Source organism: Bos grunniens, chromosome 8 (assembly GCF_055505025.1).
Source record: "Bos grunniens cultivar Pamir isolate PY7600 chromosome 8, Bosgru_T2T1.0, whole genome shotgun sequence".
In the NCBI taxonomy this organism is placed as follows: domain Eukaryota; kingdom Metazoa; phylum Chordata; class Mammalia; order Artiodactyla; family Bovidae; genus Bos; species Bos grunniens.
Window position 1 is genome coordinate 93,559,167 of NC_141172.1, and position 18,765 is coordinate 93,577,931.

General features: G+C 40.6%; 1 long non-coding RNA gene across 5 annotated transcripts in view; it reads right to left on the bottom strand.

Annotated features, from left to right (window-relative positions):
• The window catches only part of LOC147367693 (uncharacterized), a 191,989-nt gene that overhangs the window by 113,746 nt on the left and 59,478 nt on the right, over positions 1 to 18,765 (bottom strand). For 4 of the 5 annotated variants that reach the window (XR_015169289.1, XR_015169288.1, XR_015169286.1 and 1 more), the window contains exon 2: positions 6,096 to 6,243. This is a non-coding gene — a long non-coding RNA (uncharacterized LOC147367693). Of the gene's footprint in view, positions 1 to 6,095; positions 6,244 to 7,711; positions 7,845 to 18,765 lie in introns of all 5 variants that reach the window. The other variant, XR_015169287.1, reaches the window with a different exon arrangement.

An 18,765-nucleotide genomic window follows, 5' to 3' on the forward strand; every position in this document is an offset into this window, starting at 1 on the left:
ACAAATCATGATAAGTGAAATACAGTGTTATTTTAAGATTCTGTTTCTTAAGAATTGGTCTCACTGATGAAACACAGTTGTTGAAATATAGAATCTTAGTGTCACAAAGGGCTGACTGCCAATATATTATTTTTGGAAAGGCAAAGGAAAAAAGGTATAAAAATTTTAAGGGATGTGGATGCATTGATTTATTCTACAAATTATAGGTAAATCATGAACCATTAGAGTAAGCAATAAAACCCTGCAGAGAACCTTAAATTTATGGGGGGGAAAAAGTTATTTTCTTTTAACGTAGCTACCAGAGTAAATGTCAGATTGAGATCACAGATTATGTCCCCCACTTTTCCTGTCTCTTCGTTTCACCCTATCCTGAGGCATTTATAATAACTCCACAATGAAAAATTATAGTCATTTCATTTTGAAAGATATATTGCCTCCACATGTGGGCCAAGTGATTTAATTTTGATTAGTGCTGTCTGAGGCTTGTCAGATGGGTTAGCGATTGGTCATGTATCTCACAGCACTGCTATTAAATCCACTGGGAATTAACATGTTAAATCCATAATTATGCTTTATTGCCTGTATAATCCTAGGTTAATGGCAAAACGAAGTTGATTCATTTTTCACATGTTCACCAATGTGAAGTCATATTTTCCCCTTAACTAGTAATTAACCTTTATGGCTTTATTAACTACTTTATTAAATTTAAGTGAAATGTTTATTGGAAAGAGTTCATGGGAAGTGTAAACCACAATGACAGTGTGGCCCTGGTGATGTCCTGTTCCCTGGAACTTCTCTATTAAAAAGGCTCATATTAGAAGGAGTTCATTTTTTGTCACAAGGTACTGGAGCTTGTAACTTAATAGGCAGTGTGATAATAAAATAAGCAGTGGATGTGGAGTCACACAGACCTGGGACAAAATTCATATCTAATTCCTTGTTAGCTGTGTGACCTTGGGCAAGTTACCTAACACCTCTGAGTCTCAGTTTCCTTATACATAACCTGTGAATAATAATAACCATGCCCAGACTTTTGAGGGTTAAGCAAGTAAATGAAATAGTGGGGAGGATATAGGAGGTAGTCAATTTGCTATTTTTGTTGAAGCAAGAAGATTTTGGTACTGTGTTCACATAGGAGGAAGAAAACACGGGAGGTCAAAGGATGGCATCTGTTCCTAATTTCTTCTCACCTTCCCCAGCCTCATGGACTGGATACAAGCCAGAGAGTTACTGTTTCTATCTCAGATAGCTGCGTCCAGCACAGCAGGTGAGAAAGACCTGAAATGGGGGCAAGCGCATAATGAAAAGACAGACACATATAATTCGGCAAGCGGTGAGTCTGGGGGCCCTCCTGCTGCCCATGGCAGGAAGACAGAATGGCTCCTTTCAGCCCGCACTTTTGTTGGTAGAAGTCACATGAGATCATTAGGGAATAGCTATACTGGGGAGTTTGATCAGCACACCATAAAGTGGGAATAAAGTTAAGGCTTTGCTGTTGATCAGAAACAGCCTGTTTTGTTTCCATGGGGTCGGACACAGGGGCAGGCAGTGAAGCAAAGCAGAGAGCATGTCCCGCCCCAGGTATGTCCGTTCGGCATGCTTACTAGGACGATCACGAGGGTGCTGTTTGCCGCACCTTCGGAGTCAAGGGGCAGGTTCTGGTCTCTGCTCCGTCAGGCTGCAACATCAGATATCTGAGTCTATGCAAGAAACAGTATTCCTGTTTCTTTCATAAGGAATTCCCCTTGGGACACAGACAGCTCTGCAGACACATGGCTTGACAAACAGAGAAACTCTTGTGAAAAGAAGGTGGATTGGGTCTCATAGCTTGGTGAGCAGAGCATGGGCTGTGTATCAGCTGTCCTCACCTCTCAGCAATGCACTCTTCTGCAGACCACAACCCACATGCCTGCATGTGCTGCCCTGAACCCCAGTTTAAACTAAGCAGTTGATTATCTACTTGGAGACAAATTTCCCAGCCTCTGTTGTAGTTAGTTCCAACTAATGGGATGTATGCAGAAGTGGTGTCTAAAACAACTTCCAATCATCTCCTAAAGCAAAGTCCTCTGTCTGGGAAATGGCAGTGATGGAGATACAGAGATAGAAGCCACATTTTGAGGATGGCAGAGTCAGCCCATCAACTGGGGTTGGTGGTGGTGGGGGGTAAAGTCCTGGGCTGCTCACTTCAAAAATATGAATCAACAGAAATAAAATTCTGCCATGCTGAAGCCACCACGTGTTAGCATCTTTTTGTTATATCTAACCTATATGGGGCTTTGAGAACAGAATTAGGAAAATTTTTTTTTTTTTAATAAGGAGTCTGATTTCCAGTGACACAAATAATGCTGCTTTGGGTCCCAGGTGGAAACGGCTGATAAAGTGTGGAGATAAGCATGGGGCAGTGCTTTGGCATGAGTGGCAGTGCCCAGGAAGCGGCAGCAGAGCAATGATGGAGACTGATGCATGATAAGAGATGGCAGATGCCCAAGAATCTCAGCAACGCAGAGGCTCTGCGCAACTGAATTGGCACACACGAGCTCTTCCCGTGGACCCCTCATTACACTTGAGGGAGAGGCATGTTGCAGGTGGCTTAGCTCTGTGTGAGGAGATGATGGGGAGAACAAATTTTGTGTTGCTATTGTTACTCTGACCCCACCTATACTCAAGGTTCAATAAGAAAAATACCTCTGTTTATTTCAAATGGAGGTAATTTAATAAAGGATGCTTGTTCCAAACATGTTTGAAAAGTTGAGAAAGAAAAAAGGAAGATAGGTAATACAGAGATAAGGAATTACAGGAAGTTCCTAGGACTGTAAGAACCAAACAGAGAAGATGTATTAACAAAACAAGGAGAGTGCTCACTAGTGGGGGTGGTAGAGCCCACCACAGCCATTGTGAGTGCTCCTCAGAGAGCATTCATAGCTTCCTGCTGCCCCAGGGGAGGGAGGGGGAAAGGAGAGAACTTTCTTCTCTCTTTCAGTGGAGGGAAAGAAGAGGGGGGTGGATGGAAAGAGAGAGAGAGAAGGAAGGAGGGAGGGGGAGATAAATGGGGGCTAAACAGAAACTAAGGTTGAAATGACATACTCCTAAAGGCAATTCTCATGTAATGGTGGAGGTATGAGAGAGGCTGGAGGCAGGGAAACCACTGCATTGGAGGTTATGCTATCCCTGCCTCTAGCACAGTGCTGGACAGACAGTGAAACTCCAATTTTTATAAGGTGTTCTGGAAAGGGAATACAAACTTTTCTACTTCTTTGGCATCCAATATTAAGTTCTACATCCCCTTTCAGTACACAGGTGTAAGTTCATGGCTCATAAACAATTTTTTAAGCAGTTAATGATATTATTATATACTCGGACATGTACTCCCTTTGCTTCATATTTTATAAATTTTTCATGCATGAAGAAGTTTATTTCATTGCAAATTATGAAACACTGAATTAAACATAAGCTTGAATGCCAAAGGAAGAATAGAAGTGTGTCAAAATTTCACCCACTCTCACTTAAATTTAAATAAAATTTGCTGGCCTTCAGAGATGAACACGTAAGGTTTATCAGTGAATAACTCTAACAAGTGAGTGAATATATAGTCAAAGAAATATTCAAAGATGTACTAATATTTTGGTTGGGACACTGACACTTATTTACTGCATTTTTCACATCATTATATTTATTACTCAAGTCATCATTCTACCTCGGGTTTTGATGCTGGAATATACAAATCCACTCTTACTATAGACCCACACTCTCAACCCCTAGCTCATGCAGGTGATGGAAGAGTCCCATTTATTAGGATTGCAGTGACTGTTGACTATGTGTCAGAGCAGGGCCACTAGATCCACTGACCCTATTACTGTCTCCTCATTCAAATGATGGAGACTCATTTGTCACATCATTTCAAAGTGATGCCTCTTTATACCTGACTGGTTTTCCTTGGGTCAATATTACTGACAAATGACTATCTCCTTCAATACCAACTGGCGATAACTCTTAATGTACCTTAGCCTGCAAAAGATTAAACTTCCAGTGCACCTGTAAACCAAGAGGAGTCATGCCAAGGGGTAGTTCTAAGTTTCCTGAGTGTCTAGTACCATGCTACAGAGAAATGTGTGAAGTATATTAACTGTGTAAAGGAACAGCTTCATTTTTGAATGTCTGGCAGCAGGCTGAATATTTTACATACATTATTCCAGCTAATCCTTGCAATTATGCTGAAAGGTATTTCCGTGCTTGTTTTAAAAATGAAGAGACAGAGATGTGGAAGTTGGGCTAAGATTTGAACTTAGTTATGTCCAGTCCCAGTGACTTTGCTGCTGAGTACCTGCATAATTTTAGGCAGTATTTCTGCCTTATAAGATTAGTCATATCCTTTGGAGGATAAAAGGAAGACCCACATGGCCATCTGCTTGCTAATATCTTTCTCATCTGCCTCTCTATCCCACAAACAAATTTTAAGGAACATACGCATCTAAGCAAATGCACAATCAGCAAAGAATCAACCTCTACCAGCACAGATAAGTATGTTATCCATGATGTTTTCCACATTTATCTATGTGTGTGTGCCCTCCAGACCCTTGCCCTGCAAAATAGTCCCTTGACACCAGGCACCAGGTCAACCCTCCTTGGAAGAGGGATCAGGCAATCAGCTCCAAAGTCACTGGACCACTTCTCTGTCCCAGAGTTGTATCTCTCTTCTCCTTCCTCTATTTGTCTCAAGATTTTCAGCTTTCCTTCCTTTTTTTATTATGCTTCTGTGATCTGCTTTACCCTTCGGAGTGAGATTCAGTCTCTCAGGTTTCCCTCTTTCATGCTACTCACAAACATAAACCAATAGATATTTTTGTGTACATTTTAGAGATTTTAACCATTATGAAAATACAGAGAATGATAAAAAACAAACAAGGGGAAGATACAAAAGTTTAAAAAGCTTATTATTGCTCCTGATTGCACAATGTTGGGGAGCACATGCCTGGCCCACTCTGCCTAAACTTAGCTGATGACCATGCATTGCCAACATGAGAAAGTCAGAGGCTTGCACACTATGCTCCCCACCCACCTGATGCCATCTCCTGTGACTCCCACTTGCTTAACTCATGCTCCAGCCACAGGGCAATGTGGCCCATGCCACTTTAAGCTTACCTTCTGCACATGATGTTGCCACTTCTTCCTTACCCAGCCCACGTGAATGTCACTGTCCTTCAAAAATCAGCTCCTATTTTGCTTCCCCTATGAAACCTTCCCCGATTCTCTGAGGCTTCATGAATGGCTATTTCCACTGTTCTCTGCTTGACATTCTTCATGCCTGACTCTCACAAGCCCTGTCTCACTGCATTACAATCCTGTTTACATGCCCATGTCTGCTACTTGAATGAGATGTCCCTAGTGGCAGGGACAATGCTTTGTTTACCCATCAGTCCCTTTGGCACCTCCTCAAGTACCTGGATCTTAGAAAGTAACCCTCATATATGTTGAATACACAAATGCATAAATGCACAGAAAAATGAATCAATATGCCTGAGATGAGGGCAAGTGATTATCATAACCATGTGTCACACATCCCAAGATCAGGAAGGTGAATGACAGTTATAAAAACTCCCATATTATAATAGTCCTATGTACATCATATTGCTACAGGAGCCTGGCATTTTAGACCAGTTTTTTCTACCTAAGGATGTGCAAGAATCGCTCTTCTCCATCAAGGAGAGGCCGTGTGTCAGTCTGATGTGTGCTCTGTAGCAGAGCAGTACCCTCTACGAAGTGATTGCCTGTCAGTTTGCGACACACTATGGCAGATGTCACAGCAAGCCTGCTCTATTTGACACTGAGAAGAGTTAATGAAGGAGTCAGGGGGACTCTCAGATGATTCAGACCACATGGCTGGGAGTTGAAGAAGCCTCTCTTGTGAGCATATGAAAAGCAGACCACTTCCAGCCTTAGAGGAAGCCAAAATTATCAGACAAGTATGCTGCCCCCATCTAGTGTAGCCCCATCTAGTGTAGTGTAGATGTAGTGGGGCCTGTCCTCTTTCTCCCCATATTCTGAAGCAAGCATTCATTCAGTATCAGGTCCATCAAAAAACAGATGACTCTCCTTACCTGTTTTTTGGAGACTGTGAGGATGGGATGGGATGGGATGGGATTGGATGGGAAGAAAAGATGGAGATGCCAGTCCTTTGAAGTCAGTTCTGTCTGAGAGAATTCTATTTCCTTCTACTTCCCTCTCTTTGAATATGATATCTCACATCTGCAAAAAAGAGTTGTCCCATTGATTGGAGTTGAACATTTATACTTAATATCTGGCATTGCGGCCAACTGAGAAATGGCCTTGTTCTTAAGGAGATTTTAGTCAGTGGAGAAGAAATACACAAATTAATCAGTGACTATATTCTCATAAGTGTGATTTATGGAAAGGCTAAGAACAGGGTTTTATGAACTTTTAGAACACGTTGATGGACTCCTAAGTTATATTCTGTGGTTAAGATAAAGCATCCTGGGGTAGCAAGACTTTCACTGAGTGATAAATATCATCAATGGTTAAATAGGTTGAAAAGAATAAAAGAGGCTTTCGGACCAAGTGAAAAATATATGTGAAGACACAGGCAATATAATACCCGCTTTGGGAGTTCTTAATTTCCATGACTGGCACCCAAGTTGAGAAGTAGAGAGTGGGAAAAGACGATGCAGGAGAGTTAGGCTGGACACATCATATAAAATAAGTGAATGACATAATTAATTTCAAAAAAGAAAAAAATATATAACAGCGTTTATAATGTGATCTCTTTTATTTTGTAAAGATATCAATCAAAATTTTAACACTATCACTGGAGTATGGGGACATGTGTTATTTGTATCATTGTTTCTCTGAATGTCTTATATTGCTTGAGTCTTTTTAAATGATTAAGTGCTAATTTTATAATTTAAACTATTTTGCTTATGCTACAAAAACAAAAGGTACATTAATCAAAAAGATTCTGGAAAATAAGAATACGTTCCAGTTCACAGGAACACCACATCTATTTATGTCTCCACTTAAAGCATTTAACTTTGTCCTTCTATTATGAGCAGAGAATCACCCCATCTTGACATCAAGTCAGAAAGGAACTAAAGCAGCTGAGATATAGGTGTTATGCTAGTACACGTAAGAGGTAGATACCCAGCTTGAAATTATGGAAACTTTCCTCGATAGAGTGATGTCTTAGAGGAAACACAGGAGTCTGGCAAATGCCCATTTGGTGCCTAGGAGCTTGGAAAAGATTGATAGTAGAAAGGCATTGATTTATGACAAAGCATGCCATATGGAGAAAGCAAAAGTAGTCCAGAATGCTTCTAGCCTTGTTCATAAAGAGAAGGAGATCAGTGATGGACCAACTGACCCCAACAACAGCATGCTGAACCAGAATCTACATTTTAACAAGGTTTTCTGATCTTCAGGCAAATCAAGTTTGATAAGTATGGACTTAACTCAGTAAATTCTAGTTTTCCTAACTAAACAAATGACATGCAATACCAACTAACCAGACTTTTGTTAAGACCAATTAATAAAGTAAAAGTGATATGAATTTGTGTTATCCCTTGAGCCTACTGGTCAATGCAACAGAAGTGAAAGAAATCAAAAAGGGAAAAACAAACCAAATACAAATACTTTCTGCACCATTTCCTTCTTACATCTTGAATGTTTACAAGGTGAAACTGTATTAAGAAATAGATCTTACACCATTTCTGCTTTTGGGTGAAATCTATCAATACTCCCCGAGTAACCGGAATCAATTCTGTCAGCTTCTGCGAGAAGATATGTGGGCCATTTGAGATACCCCAGGGTGAAATCTTTTGTATGTACAACTAAACCTATAAAAACAGGTGAAATGACAATTACTCATTAGATATATAAGATTGTTCCTTGGCACCTTATAATTGATATTTCTGAACAAATACCAACACATTCATACACTCTTATGCACATGCTTGCCCACCTTCTGGGCTAGAATTCATTATTCATCCATATCACAAGTCCTCTTTCTGAGCTGCCACTCTGTGCTTAGCATCATGCTCTGCTAGCTGTATGCAGTGTGACCACTTGCGACCCTCAACATTGTGGAGCCTACAGTCTTATTTTTCCCCAGAAGGTGACTCTACTCCTGCTCCCAGCATCCTTGTCATCCAATTTGAGATCATCATTTAGTACTGCCCCTGACTTTTGTTCCCATGCTTTTATGCTGCTAAGACCTATAAGTAAACCTCACTAGTCAATGTAATTTTGCTCCCCACAGGTTAAATCTTACAATCCAACATTTTGAAGACCAATCCAGTATTCATTCATCTTCCATTTGTTGTTGAACACACTATTTGTTAATAAGAACTGCTCTAGAAGCGTGATTCAGACAGAAATTAGGAATATGACCATTTTTAGTTACCCACAACCCTGCTATTATGACTTTGTTAAAAGCAAGTTTTCTGAAGAGTGCTGCACTTATGGTTACCCTAATTACAACAGTATGAATACAGGTTTACTCAGTCATTTTATAAGAACTTCTCATTTGAAGCATTTGCAGCTTTCCTGGAATTCTATTTTATTTATATCAGAATCTCCAAGTCCTTGATATTTTTCCTTTTCTACCTTGATTTCTTCATAAGATGGTATCCCATTGAGGTGCATCTGAATATTTACCTGTCCTTTGAACTCAAAGTTTTTCCCAGATTTAAATAATTGGTGCTTTATATCTCTGTGGAATAGAGGACCTAAAGTTCTTTATGTCCTTGTCCTCAGTAATTACTTTAATATTCTGAGGAGAGACCAACTAGACCAAGTTCAAATATCAATTGTTTATTTTATTCTTAACATTGTTTTGTGAAAAAACCTTCTACTAGGAGAGAATTTCAATTCAGCTGGTCATTTGGAAGCTAAAGACAGAACCCTGAAAGATGAAGAGTAATGTGATCATCACAGATTCAGACAGGAGACAAAAAGGAAAGAAAGGTAGTTGGAAAATATTGACAAAAGTACATTGGAAAAAAAGAGAAAGTAGCTTCTGGTTATTTCTCAGCAAGTCCAAAGAAGGACAGATAAAATATTCATGTGAAATAGAAAACATAAGAAAGCCTCTGAATATTAGAACTGGATTCTCTTAAAATACCACAATATGTTAAGTAGTTTAACATAACTACTTTCAACAAAACATAAATAACATAACATTTAATTTTATCTTCCAAACATAATATCATATGATTAGGAGAAAGATTAAGGGAATATCCCACAATATTACATATGTAATTAACTTGGGGAGATGGGGTTACTAGGTATATTTACTTTGCTCTTTATAATTTTCTGTATTGTCTGCAATATGTTTGTTCTGTTCTAATAAAAAAAATACTCATTTTAAAATGAATGCTCCCTTCTCTCTCTGTCTTCAGAAATCACTCTCCAGTTTTGAGTAGGTCTAAATTCACCACAACAAGAAAATTTTATAGTTTCAAGTGAGGTTGTAACTGAGATCATGCCTTCCATTCAAAATTTTCTCCTAAAAAAGAAGATGTTTGAGTTAGACAATGTATCTGTAAGCTATTCTCAAGGGCTGGGCACCTTGGAGTCCCCTCCCCTTATTAATAGCAAGATAAAACAGTCACTATTTCACAGCACATTCTTAGCAGAGTTTACTGGCTTTGTATCCACCAAAATCCACTCCTAGTGAACAGAAAAAAATGTACACAATAAAAGTGATAGCAATGATGCAGGTAAGTAAATCCATCCCCCACTCCATCACTACCACTATGGGTGAGAGGATGATTCTGCAGCCAATAGAAAAGCAAAAGTATAGCTAAAAATGGGACTTCCCTGGTAGCTCAGACAGAATCTGCCTGCATTGCAGGAGACCAGGTTTCAATCCCTGGGTCTGGAAGCCCTGGAGGAAGAAATGGAAACCCACTCTGGTATTCTTGGCTAGAGAATTCCATGGATAGACCATGGGGAAGCAAAGAGTCGGACACAATTGAGCGACTAACACACACAGAGCTAAGAACAAAACTTAAGAGCAAGGGTCTCAGCAAATGTAGTCCAGATATGGTAGAATCTGACCTTGGAATCTCTTCCTGTTAAGACATGCATACTCAAACATCTGGAGGTAGGCACACTCACCTGGATTAGTTCCTGCTGAATTCCACTTGAAGGATCCTATTGATTTTTTAGCATATGATCAAGAGAACCCCCTTTTGATCACTTTCTCTGACTGTGCAGTCAGTTACCCTCTGTTAGGTACTTCTGTGCCTTTCCATGCTTCTGCTACTTATTTCACATACAGAGTAATCATTTCTCTTTTTTCTAGTTATTTGGCAGTTGTATTCCTTCTATAATGGTTTTATATGTATATGTGCTGTGTTTAGTCGCTCAGTCATGTCCCTCTTTGCAACCCCATGGGTTGTAGCCTACCAGGCTATTTGTCCATGGGAATTCTCCAAGCAAAAATACTAGAGTGAGTTGCCGTGCCCTCCTCCAGGAGATCTTCCCAACCCAGGGGCTGAACCTAGGTCTCCCACATTGCAGGCAGATTCTTTACCGTCTGAACCACCAGGGAAGTACGAGAATACTGGAGTGTATTCTTGGGCTACCCAGCCTACCCCCTCTCCAGGGGAACTTCCTGACCCAGGAATCAAACCAGGGTCTCCTTCATTGCAGGTGGATTCTTTACCGGCTGAGCTACTTGGGAAGCCTCTTTATATGTATATAATTATACATATTTGTACACATTACACATAATTCTAGTAATATAATTGTTATATATAACAATAATATTATAGTATTTTTAGCTGTGTTCCCTACTAAATCATGAACTCCATGAAGGCAAGGACTTTCTCCAGCATTTACCACAGGGGCTGGAATTGATACTTCTCTTTATATTTTTGAATGAATGGATAACTGGTTAAAATGAAAGAAGGCAAAAAAAGTGTAACTGGCTATCAGGGTGGATACTGTGACATAATACAATTGATTTCTGTGTCTTGTGTGTGCCTTGTAAGCCTTACCTGAGATTTTTATACTGCAACTATAGTGAAAAAGAACTTCTGACTGAAAGTTTACATGTGGCCTTAAATTCAAGGTATTTCCCAGATGAGTCTCCAGGTCACAGTTTCTTTATTAATAAAGTCAGTAGGAAAGACTAGAAATTCTCTTAATTCCTTCTTCTCTTTTAGTGTTGAGGACATTTTCACCACACATTATCATCAAATTTGTTAGCAATTTTGTTGATAGTTCCCTGCATTTCAATCCAGTTCTATTTAGTTTCCTACTATGTGCTAGAATCTTGCTGAGCTACAAAGCTTCTGACATCTGATTTAAAAACAGTTTAATATTCACATAGTATTAGTTGCTCAGTCATGTTCGACTCTTTGTGACCCCATGGAGTGTAAACCACCAGGCTCTTCTGTCCATGGAATTTTCCAGGCAGGAATACTGGAGTGGATTGCCATTCCCTTCTCTAGGGGATCTTCCCAACCCAGGGTCTCCTGCACTGCAGGCAGATTATTTACCATCTGAGCCATCAAGGAAGCCCAATATATACATAAGATAGTTCATACTCTAATGGTGAGCTTATAAGATAAAATTTTTAATATTATATCCTTATTTTTAAATTTAACCTGTAAAAGTTAGATAAGAGTAATCATTTCTTTATGCCACCACCTCCCTATTTTGCTGCAAGCTCCCTCCACACAGGAAAAATACATTTCCTGTATCTCTAGCCTCAGGGACCAGCACTGGGACTTCCATCTAATGATGATCAGGACACATTCATTTCATTGAGCTGAAAACCCTGAGTACCACTTCTGGCTCCCAGTCTTCCAGGCCCCTGCCTATTTAACAAGCTGTTGCATTTAACGGATAGATTTCAAACCTCCAAATCTGGTTCTGGAGTCTTTATTTTAACCACTGGACTAGCCTGCCTCAAGATTTCCCCTTTTTAGGAAAGATAAGTAAAAGACTAAAATATAATCTTAAAACCATATAGCCAAGACTCTTCATAACATGTTGTCTCGATGTCTATTTCAAAGGACATATCCATTTCATGCTGATGTTGATGTCACTGGATTACTAATATTGGTTTCCCCTCCCCAACCTTAACCATGTCTCACCTTCCTATAGACCCCTCCCAGGTCTTTCTGTGACCTGACTCGCAATCTCACAACATTGATATTTTAGCATACAATATAACTGTGATAGTCCAGTCATTGTAACCTTCATACCCTATGTTCTAAGAACACAGCAGTAAAGGGCTGATTCTTCAGGATTTTCCTCACGGTGGTGACCCACTCAGGACTGTCCCACACAGTCCGCTCTCACTCACGCTCTAGCCATGCCAACTCAGAAGAATTTTGACTTCAAGCTTAAGGTAGCACATGCATTTACTTTCTTTCCAAAATTCTATTAAAATATTAGTAAGTAAAGAATAAACTATATACAGCCCCAGCCTGGTATTAGTGATGACAGATACTGATGACAGATGCCGATATTTTTTTATAATTTGTTAAGCAGCGTGGATTGTTTGATAAATCAGAACACAGAGAGAAAGTATTCCACAACACAAATCAAGAAAACCTGTAGTTGAAGTGGAAATTGTGGACACAGAACTCAAGTGAACCGTGATTCAGATGTCCAAACAATTAGGGAACTGCTGTCCCAATAGCCAGGTGAACTGTCTTACTCCTCTATCTCTTACACACACACATACACACACACACACACACATATTGGGAATCAGGCTGAAGTCATGATCTTCTGTTTTTAGCAAACAAAGGCAGAAACTAGAATCTCTAATAAAGGTGTTCCTGACCCGGAGCTGAACCTTCTGTGAAGTGTTCCCCCTATGTTCTCCCATTGCCACAGATTAGGACAGGCTGGCAAACTCTGTCCATGGACAAAGAGCAGCCGCACCTGGGAACGTTTGCCTCTTCTGTCCTTGCTGTTTGATACATTCTTTACCTAATATTCACATGACTTTGTTCTTTGTTCTTTAGTCCTTTGTTCTGACTGTGGTCTTATTGTAAAGGTTTCTATGACCAATCTGCGTAAAACAGCTACAGGCTTTTCTCCATTCATGGCATCCTCTACCCCCTTACTCTTGTTTATTTTCACTGCCTGACATGTTATTTTTATGTGTTTACCTGTTGTCTGCCCCTACTAAAATATAAATTTCATGAGCTCACAGACTTGGTTTTGTTCCCTGCTGATTTCCCAGTGTTGATGACTATATCTGGCATTAGGAGGTGGTCAACAAATATTTAATGAATGTATAAAGGAACTAATTCAGGAATATGACAAGAAAACTCAAGATGCTAGTTAGCTTTTCAGCAGGTAAAGAAAGCAAGAGGCCTAAATTAGTGGGGGTAGTCACAAGGTCCTGAGAATACTGTCTCCATGAAAAGTGGATTCCATTAAACATGTAACATAAAAAAAGCAGTTGGAAGCTTTTGAAGGCATATAGTTCTTCTGCACACCAGGTAAAACAAAACATTTAGCATCTCCTGAAATAACTAGAGAAATACATGCAAGAACATCACAGTGCAAATAAAATGTATAACAATTTTGAGCAATAAAGAGAAATGAAAGAGACTCTATTTGATTTTCACGCTTAGCTAATTCAGTCTCCAGTGGCACTATTTAATGTCATCCTATTGTTGACCCTTTTACTTTCTCCTGACTATGAGGCCCAGACCCCCAGGGCAAGAAGGACTTTCTGTATAGTAGCTGAGTAGATTGTTTCATTCCCAGCTTCATTCCCAGCCCAAACTAGAGAGCCCCTAGTGGAGAAATGGAAAAATCTTTGTCTTAGTCTATGGCTTCTTTGGGTGTTAGTTCTAGAAGGTCTTGTAGGTCTTCATAGAACCATTCAACTTCAACTTCTTCAGCATTACTGGTTGGGGCATGGACTTGGATCAACATTCAGAAAACTAAGATCATGGCGTCCGGTCCCATCAGTTCATGGCAAATAGATGGGAAACAGTGGCGGATTTTATCTTTCTGGGCTCCAAAATCACTGCAGATGGTGATTGCAGGCATGAAATTCAAAGATGCTTACTCCTTGGAAGGAAATTTATAAGCAACCTACACAGCAAATTGAAAAGCAGAGACATTACTTTGTCAACAAAGGTCCATCTAGTCAAGGCTATGGTTTTTCCAGTAGTCATGTATGGATGTGAAAGTTGGACTATAAAGAAAGTGAAGTGCTGAAGAATTGATGCTTTTGAACTATGCTGTTGGAGAAGACTCTTGAGAGTCCCTTGGACTGCAAGGAAATCCAACCAGTCCATCCTAAAGGAAATGAGTCCTGAATATTCATTGGAAGGACTGATGCTGAAGCTGAAACTCCAATACATTGGCCAACTGATGTGAAGAGCTGACTCATTTGAAAAGACCCTGATGCTGGGAAAGATTGAGGGCAGGAGGAGAAGGGGATGACAGAGGATGAGATGGTTGGATGGCATCACCAAGTCAATGAACATGGGTTTGGGTGGACTCCGGGTGTTGGTGATGGACAGGGAGGCCTGGCAAAAGAGTCAGACACGAATTAGTGACTGGACTGAACTGAACTGTGATTGAATGGTTTGCTTGGAAACGAACAGAGATCATTCTGTCATTTTTGAGATTGCATCCAAGTACTGCATTTTGGACTCTTTTGTTGACTATCATGGCTACTCCATTTCTTCTAAGGGATTCTTGCCCACAGTAGTAGATATAATGGTCATCTGAGTTAAATTCAACCATTCTAGTCCATTTTACTTCTCTGATTCCTAAAATGTCAACGTTCACTCTTGCCATCTCCTGTTTGACCACTTCCAATTTGCCTGGATTCATGGACCTAACATTCCAGGTTCCTATGCAATATTGCTCTTTACAGCATTTGACTTTATTTCCATCACCAGTCACATCCACAACTGGGTATTGTTTCTGCTTTGGCTCTGTCTCTTCATTCTTTCTGGGTTAGTTCTACACTGATCTCCAGTAGCATATTGGGTACCTACCGACCTGGGGAGTTCATTTTTCAGTGTCCTATGTTTTTACCTTTTCATACTGTTCATGGTGTTCTCAAGGCAATAATACTGAAGTGGTTTGCCATGCCCTTCTCCAGTGGACCACGTTTTGTCAGAACTCACCACCATAACCCACCTGCCTTAGGTGGCCCTATAGGGCATGGCTCATAGTTTCATTGAGTTAGACAAGGCTGTGGTCCATGTGATAAATTTGATTAGTTTTCTGTGATTGTGGTTTTCATTCTGTCTACCCTCTGATGGTGGCTCAGACAGAAAAGCGTCTGTCTACAATGTGAGAGACTTGGGTTCGATCCCTGGGTTGGAAGATTCCCTAGAGAAGGAAATGGCAACCCATTCCAGTACTCCTGCCTTGAAAATCCCATGGACAGAAGAGCTTGGGACAGGCTACTATCTATGGGGTCACAAAGAGTCTGGCACGACTGAGCGACTTCACTTTCACTTTCACTTCACCCTCTGATGGAGGATAATAGGCTTATGGAAACTTTCTGATAGGAGAAACTGACTGAGGGGGAAACTGGGTCTTGTTCTGAAGGGTGGGGTCATGCTCAGTAAATCTTTAATCCAATTTTCTGTCAAAGGGCGGGGCTGTGAAAGACTCTTTGTGACCCCATGGACTGTAACCCACCAGGCTCCTCTGTCCATGGGATTCTCCAGGCAAGAATACTGGAGCAGGTTGCCATTTCCTTCTCCAGGGGATCTTCCCAAACCAGGGATCGAACCCAGGTCTCCCGCATTGCAGGTAGATGTTTTAACCTCTGAGCCACCAGGGAAGCCATGGGATTTTCAAGGCAAGAGTACTGGAGTGGGTTGCCATTTCCTTCTCCAGGGGCTGTGCTCCCTTCCTTTTATTTGGCCTGAGGCCAAACTATGGTGGAGGTAATGAAGATAATGTTAACCTCCTTCAAAAGGTCCCATGCAAAATGTCCCACTGCTATCCTCAGTGCCCCCAATCCTGCAGCAGGGCACTATTGACCTATGCCTCTGCCGGAGACTCCTGGACACTCACAGGCAAGTCTGGGTCAGTTTCTTATGGGGTCACTGCTCTTTTGCCTGGGTTCTGGTGCACACAAGCTTCTGTTTGTGCCCTCCAGGAGTCTGTTTCCCAGTCCTGTATAAGTTCTGGCAGCTCTATGGTGTGCTTAATGGTAACCTCTTCTAAGAGGGCTTATGTCATACCCAGGTCTACTGCCCCCAGAACCCCAGTCCCTGTGGCAGTCCACTACTGACCTATACCTCCTCAGGAGATATACCAACACAGTTTTGTCTCAGTCTCTGTGGAGTCTCTGGGTCCTGGTGTGCACAAAATATCCTTTTCATTATAGAGGATTGGAAAGCAAAAGTAGGAAGTAAAGGAATACCTAGGTCATGTCGATGTATGGCAAAAACCACTACAATATTGTAAAGTAATTAGCCCCCAATTAAAATAAATAATTTCTTTAAAATTTTAAAAAAGAAATACCTAGTAACAGGCAATTTTGGCCTTGGAGTGCAGAATGAAGCAGGGCAAAAGCTAATAGAGTTTTGCCAAGAGAACACACTGGTCATAGCAAACACCTTCTTCCAACAACACAAGAGAAGACTCTACACATGGACATTACCAGACAGTCAATACTGAAATCAGACTGATTACATTTTTTGCAGCCAAAGATGGAGAAGCTCTATACAATCAGCAAAAACAAGACCGGAGCTGACTGTGGCTCAGATAGTGAACTCCTTATTGCCAAATTCAGACTTAAATTGAAGTAGAGAAAACCACCAGATCTTTCAGGTATGACCAAAATCAAGTACCTATGATTATACAATGGAAATGAGAAATACAATAAAGGGATTAGATCTGATAGAGTGCCTGAAGAACTATGGACAGAGGTTCATGACATTGCACAGGAGGCAGGGACCAAGACCATCCCCAAGAAAAAGAAATGCAAAAAGGCAAAATGGTTGTCTGGGGAGGCCTTACAAATAGCTGTGAAAAGGAGAGAAGTGAATGGCAAAGGAGAAAAGGAAAGATATACCCATTTGAATGCAGAATTCCAAAGAATAGCAAGGAGAGATTAAAAAAAAAAAAAAGAATTCCTCAATGATCAATGCAAAGAAATAGAGGAAAATAATAGAATGGGGAAGACTAGAGATCTCCTCAAGAAAATTAGAGATACCAAAGGAACATTTCATGCAAAGATGGGCTCAATAAAGGACAGAGATGGTATGGACCTAACAGAAGCAGAAGATATTAAGAGGGGGCAAGAATACACAGAAGAACTGTACACAACTTCATGACCAAGATAATCACGATGGTGTGATCACTTACCTAGAGCCAGACATCCTGGAATGTGAAGTCAAGTGGGCTTTAGGAAGCATCACTATGAACAAAGCTAGTAGAGGTAATGGAATTCCAGCTGAGCTATTTCACATCCTAAAAGATGATGTTGTGAAAGTGCTGCACTCAATATGCCAGCAAATTTGGAAAACTCAGCAGTGGCTACAGGACTTGAAAAGTTGTTTTCATTCCAGTTCCCAAGAAAGACAATGACAAAGAATGCTCAAACTACTGCACAATAGCACTCATCTCATCATAGCTAGCAAAGTAATGCTCAAAATTCTCCAAGCCAGACTTCGAGAGTACGTGATCCATGAACTTCCAGATGTTCAGGCTGGATTTAGAAAAGGCAGAGGAAACAGAGATCAAATTGCCAATAACCGTTGGATCACCAAAAAAGCAAGAGGGTTCCAGATAACCATCTACATTTTCTTTATTGACTATGTCAAAGCCTTTGACTGTGTGGATCACAACAAACTGTGGAAAATTTTGAAAGAGATGGGAATACCAGACCACCTGAACTGCCTCCTGAGAAATCTGTATGCAGGTCAAGCAATACAGTTAGAACTATACATGGAACAACAGACTGATTCCAAATCTGGAAAGGAGTACATCCAGGCTGTATATTGTCACCCTGCTTATTTAACTTATATGCAGAGTACATCATGAGAAATGCTGGACTGGATGAAGCACGAGCTGGAATCAAGACTGCCGGGAGAAATACCAATAACCTCAGATATACAGATGACATCACCCTTACAGCAGAAAGTGAAGAAAAACTGAAGAGTCTCTTGATGAAAGTGAAAGAGGAGAGTGAAAAAGTTGGCTTAAAACTCAACATCCAGAAAACTAAAATCATGGCATATGGTCTCATCACTTCATGGCAAACAGACAGGGAAACAGTGGCAACAGTACCAAGCTTTATTTTTTTGAGCTCCAAAATCACTGCAGATGGTGACTGCAGCCATGAAATTAAAATATACTTGCTCCTTGGAAGAGAATTTATGACCAACCAAGACAGCATATTGAAAAGCAGATACATTACTTTGCCAACAAAGGTCCATCTAGTCAAAGCTATGATTTTTCCAGTAGTCATGTATGGATGTGATAGTTGGATTATAAATAAAGCTGAGAGCTGAAGAATTGATGCTTTTGAGCTGTGGTGTTGGAGAAGACTCTTGAGAGTCCCTTGGACGGCAAAGAGATCCAACCAGTCCATTCTAGAGGAAATCAGCCCTGAATATTCATTGGAAGGACTGATGCTGACGCTGAAACTCCAATACTTTGGCCACCTGATGTGAAGAACTGACGTATTTGAAAAGACACTGATGCTGGGAATGTTGAAGGCTGGAGGAGAAGGGGACGACAGGGGCTGAGATGGTTGGATGGCATCACCAACTCAATGGACATGAGTTTGTG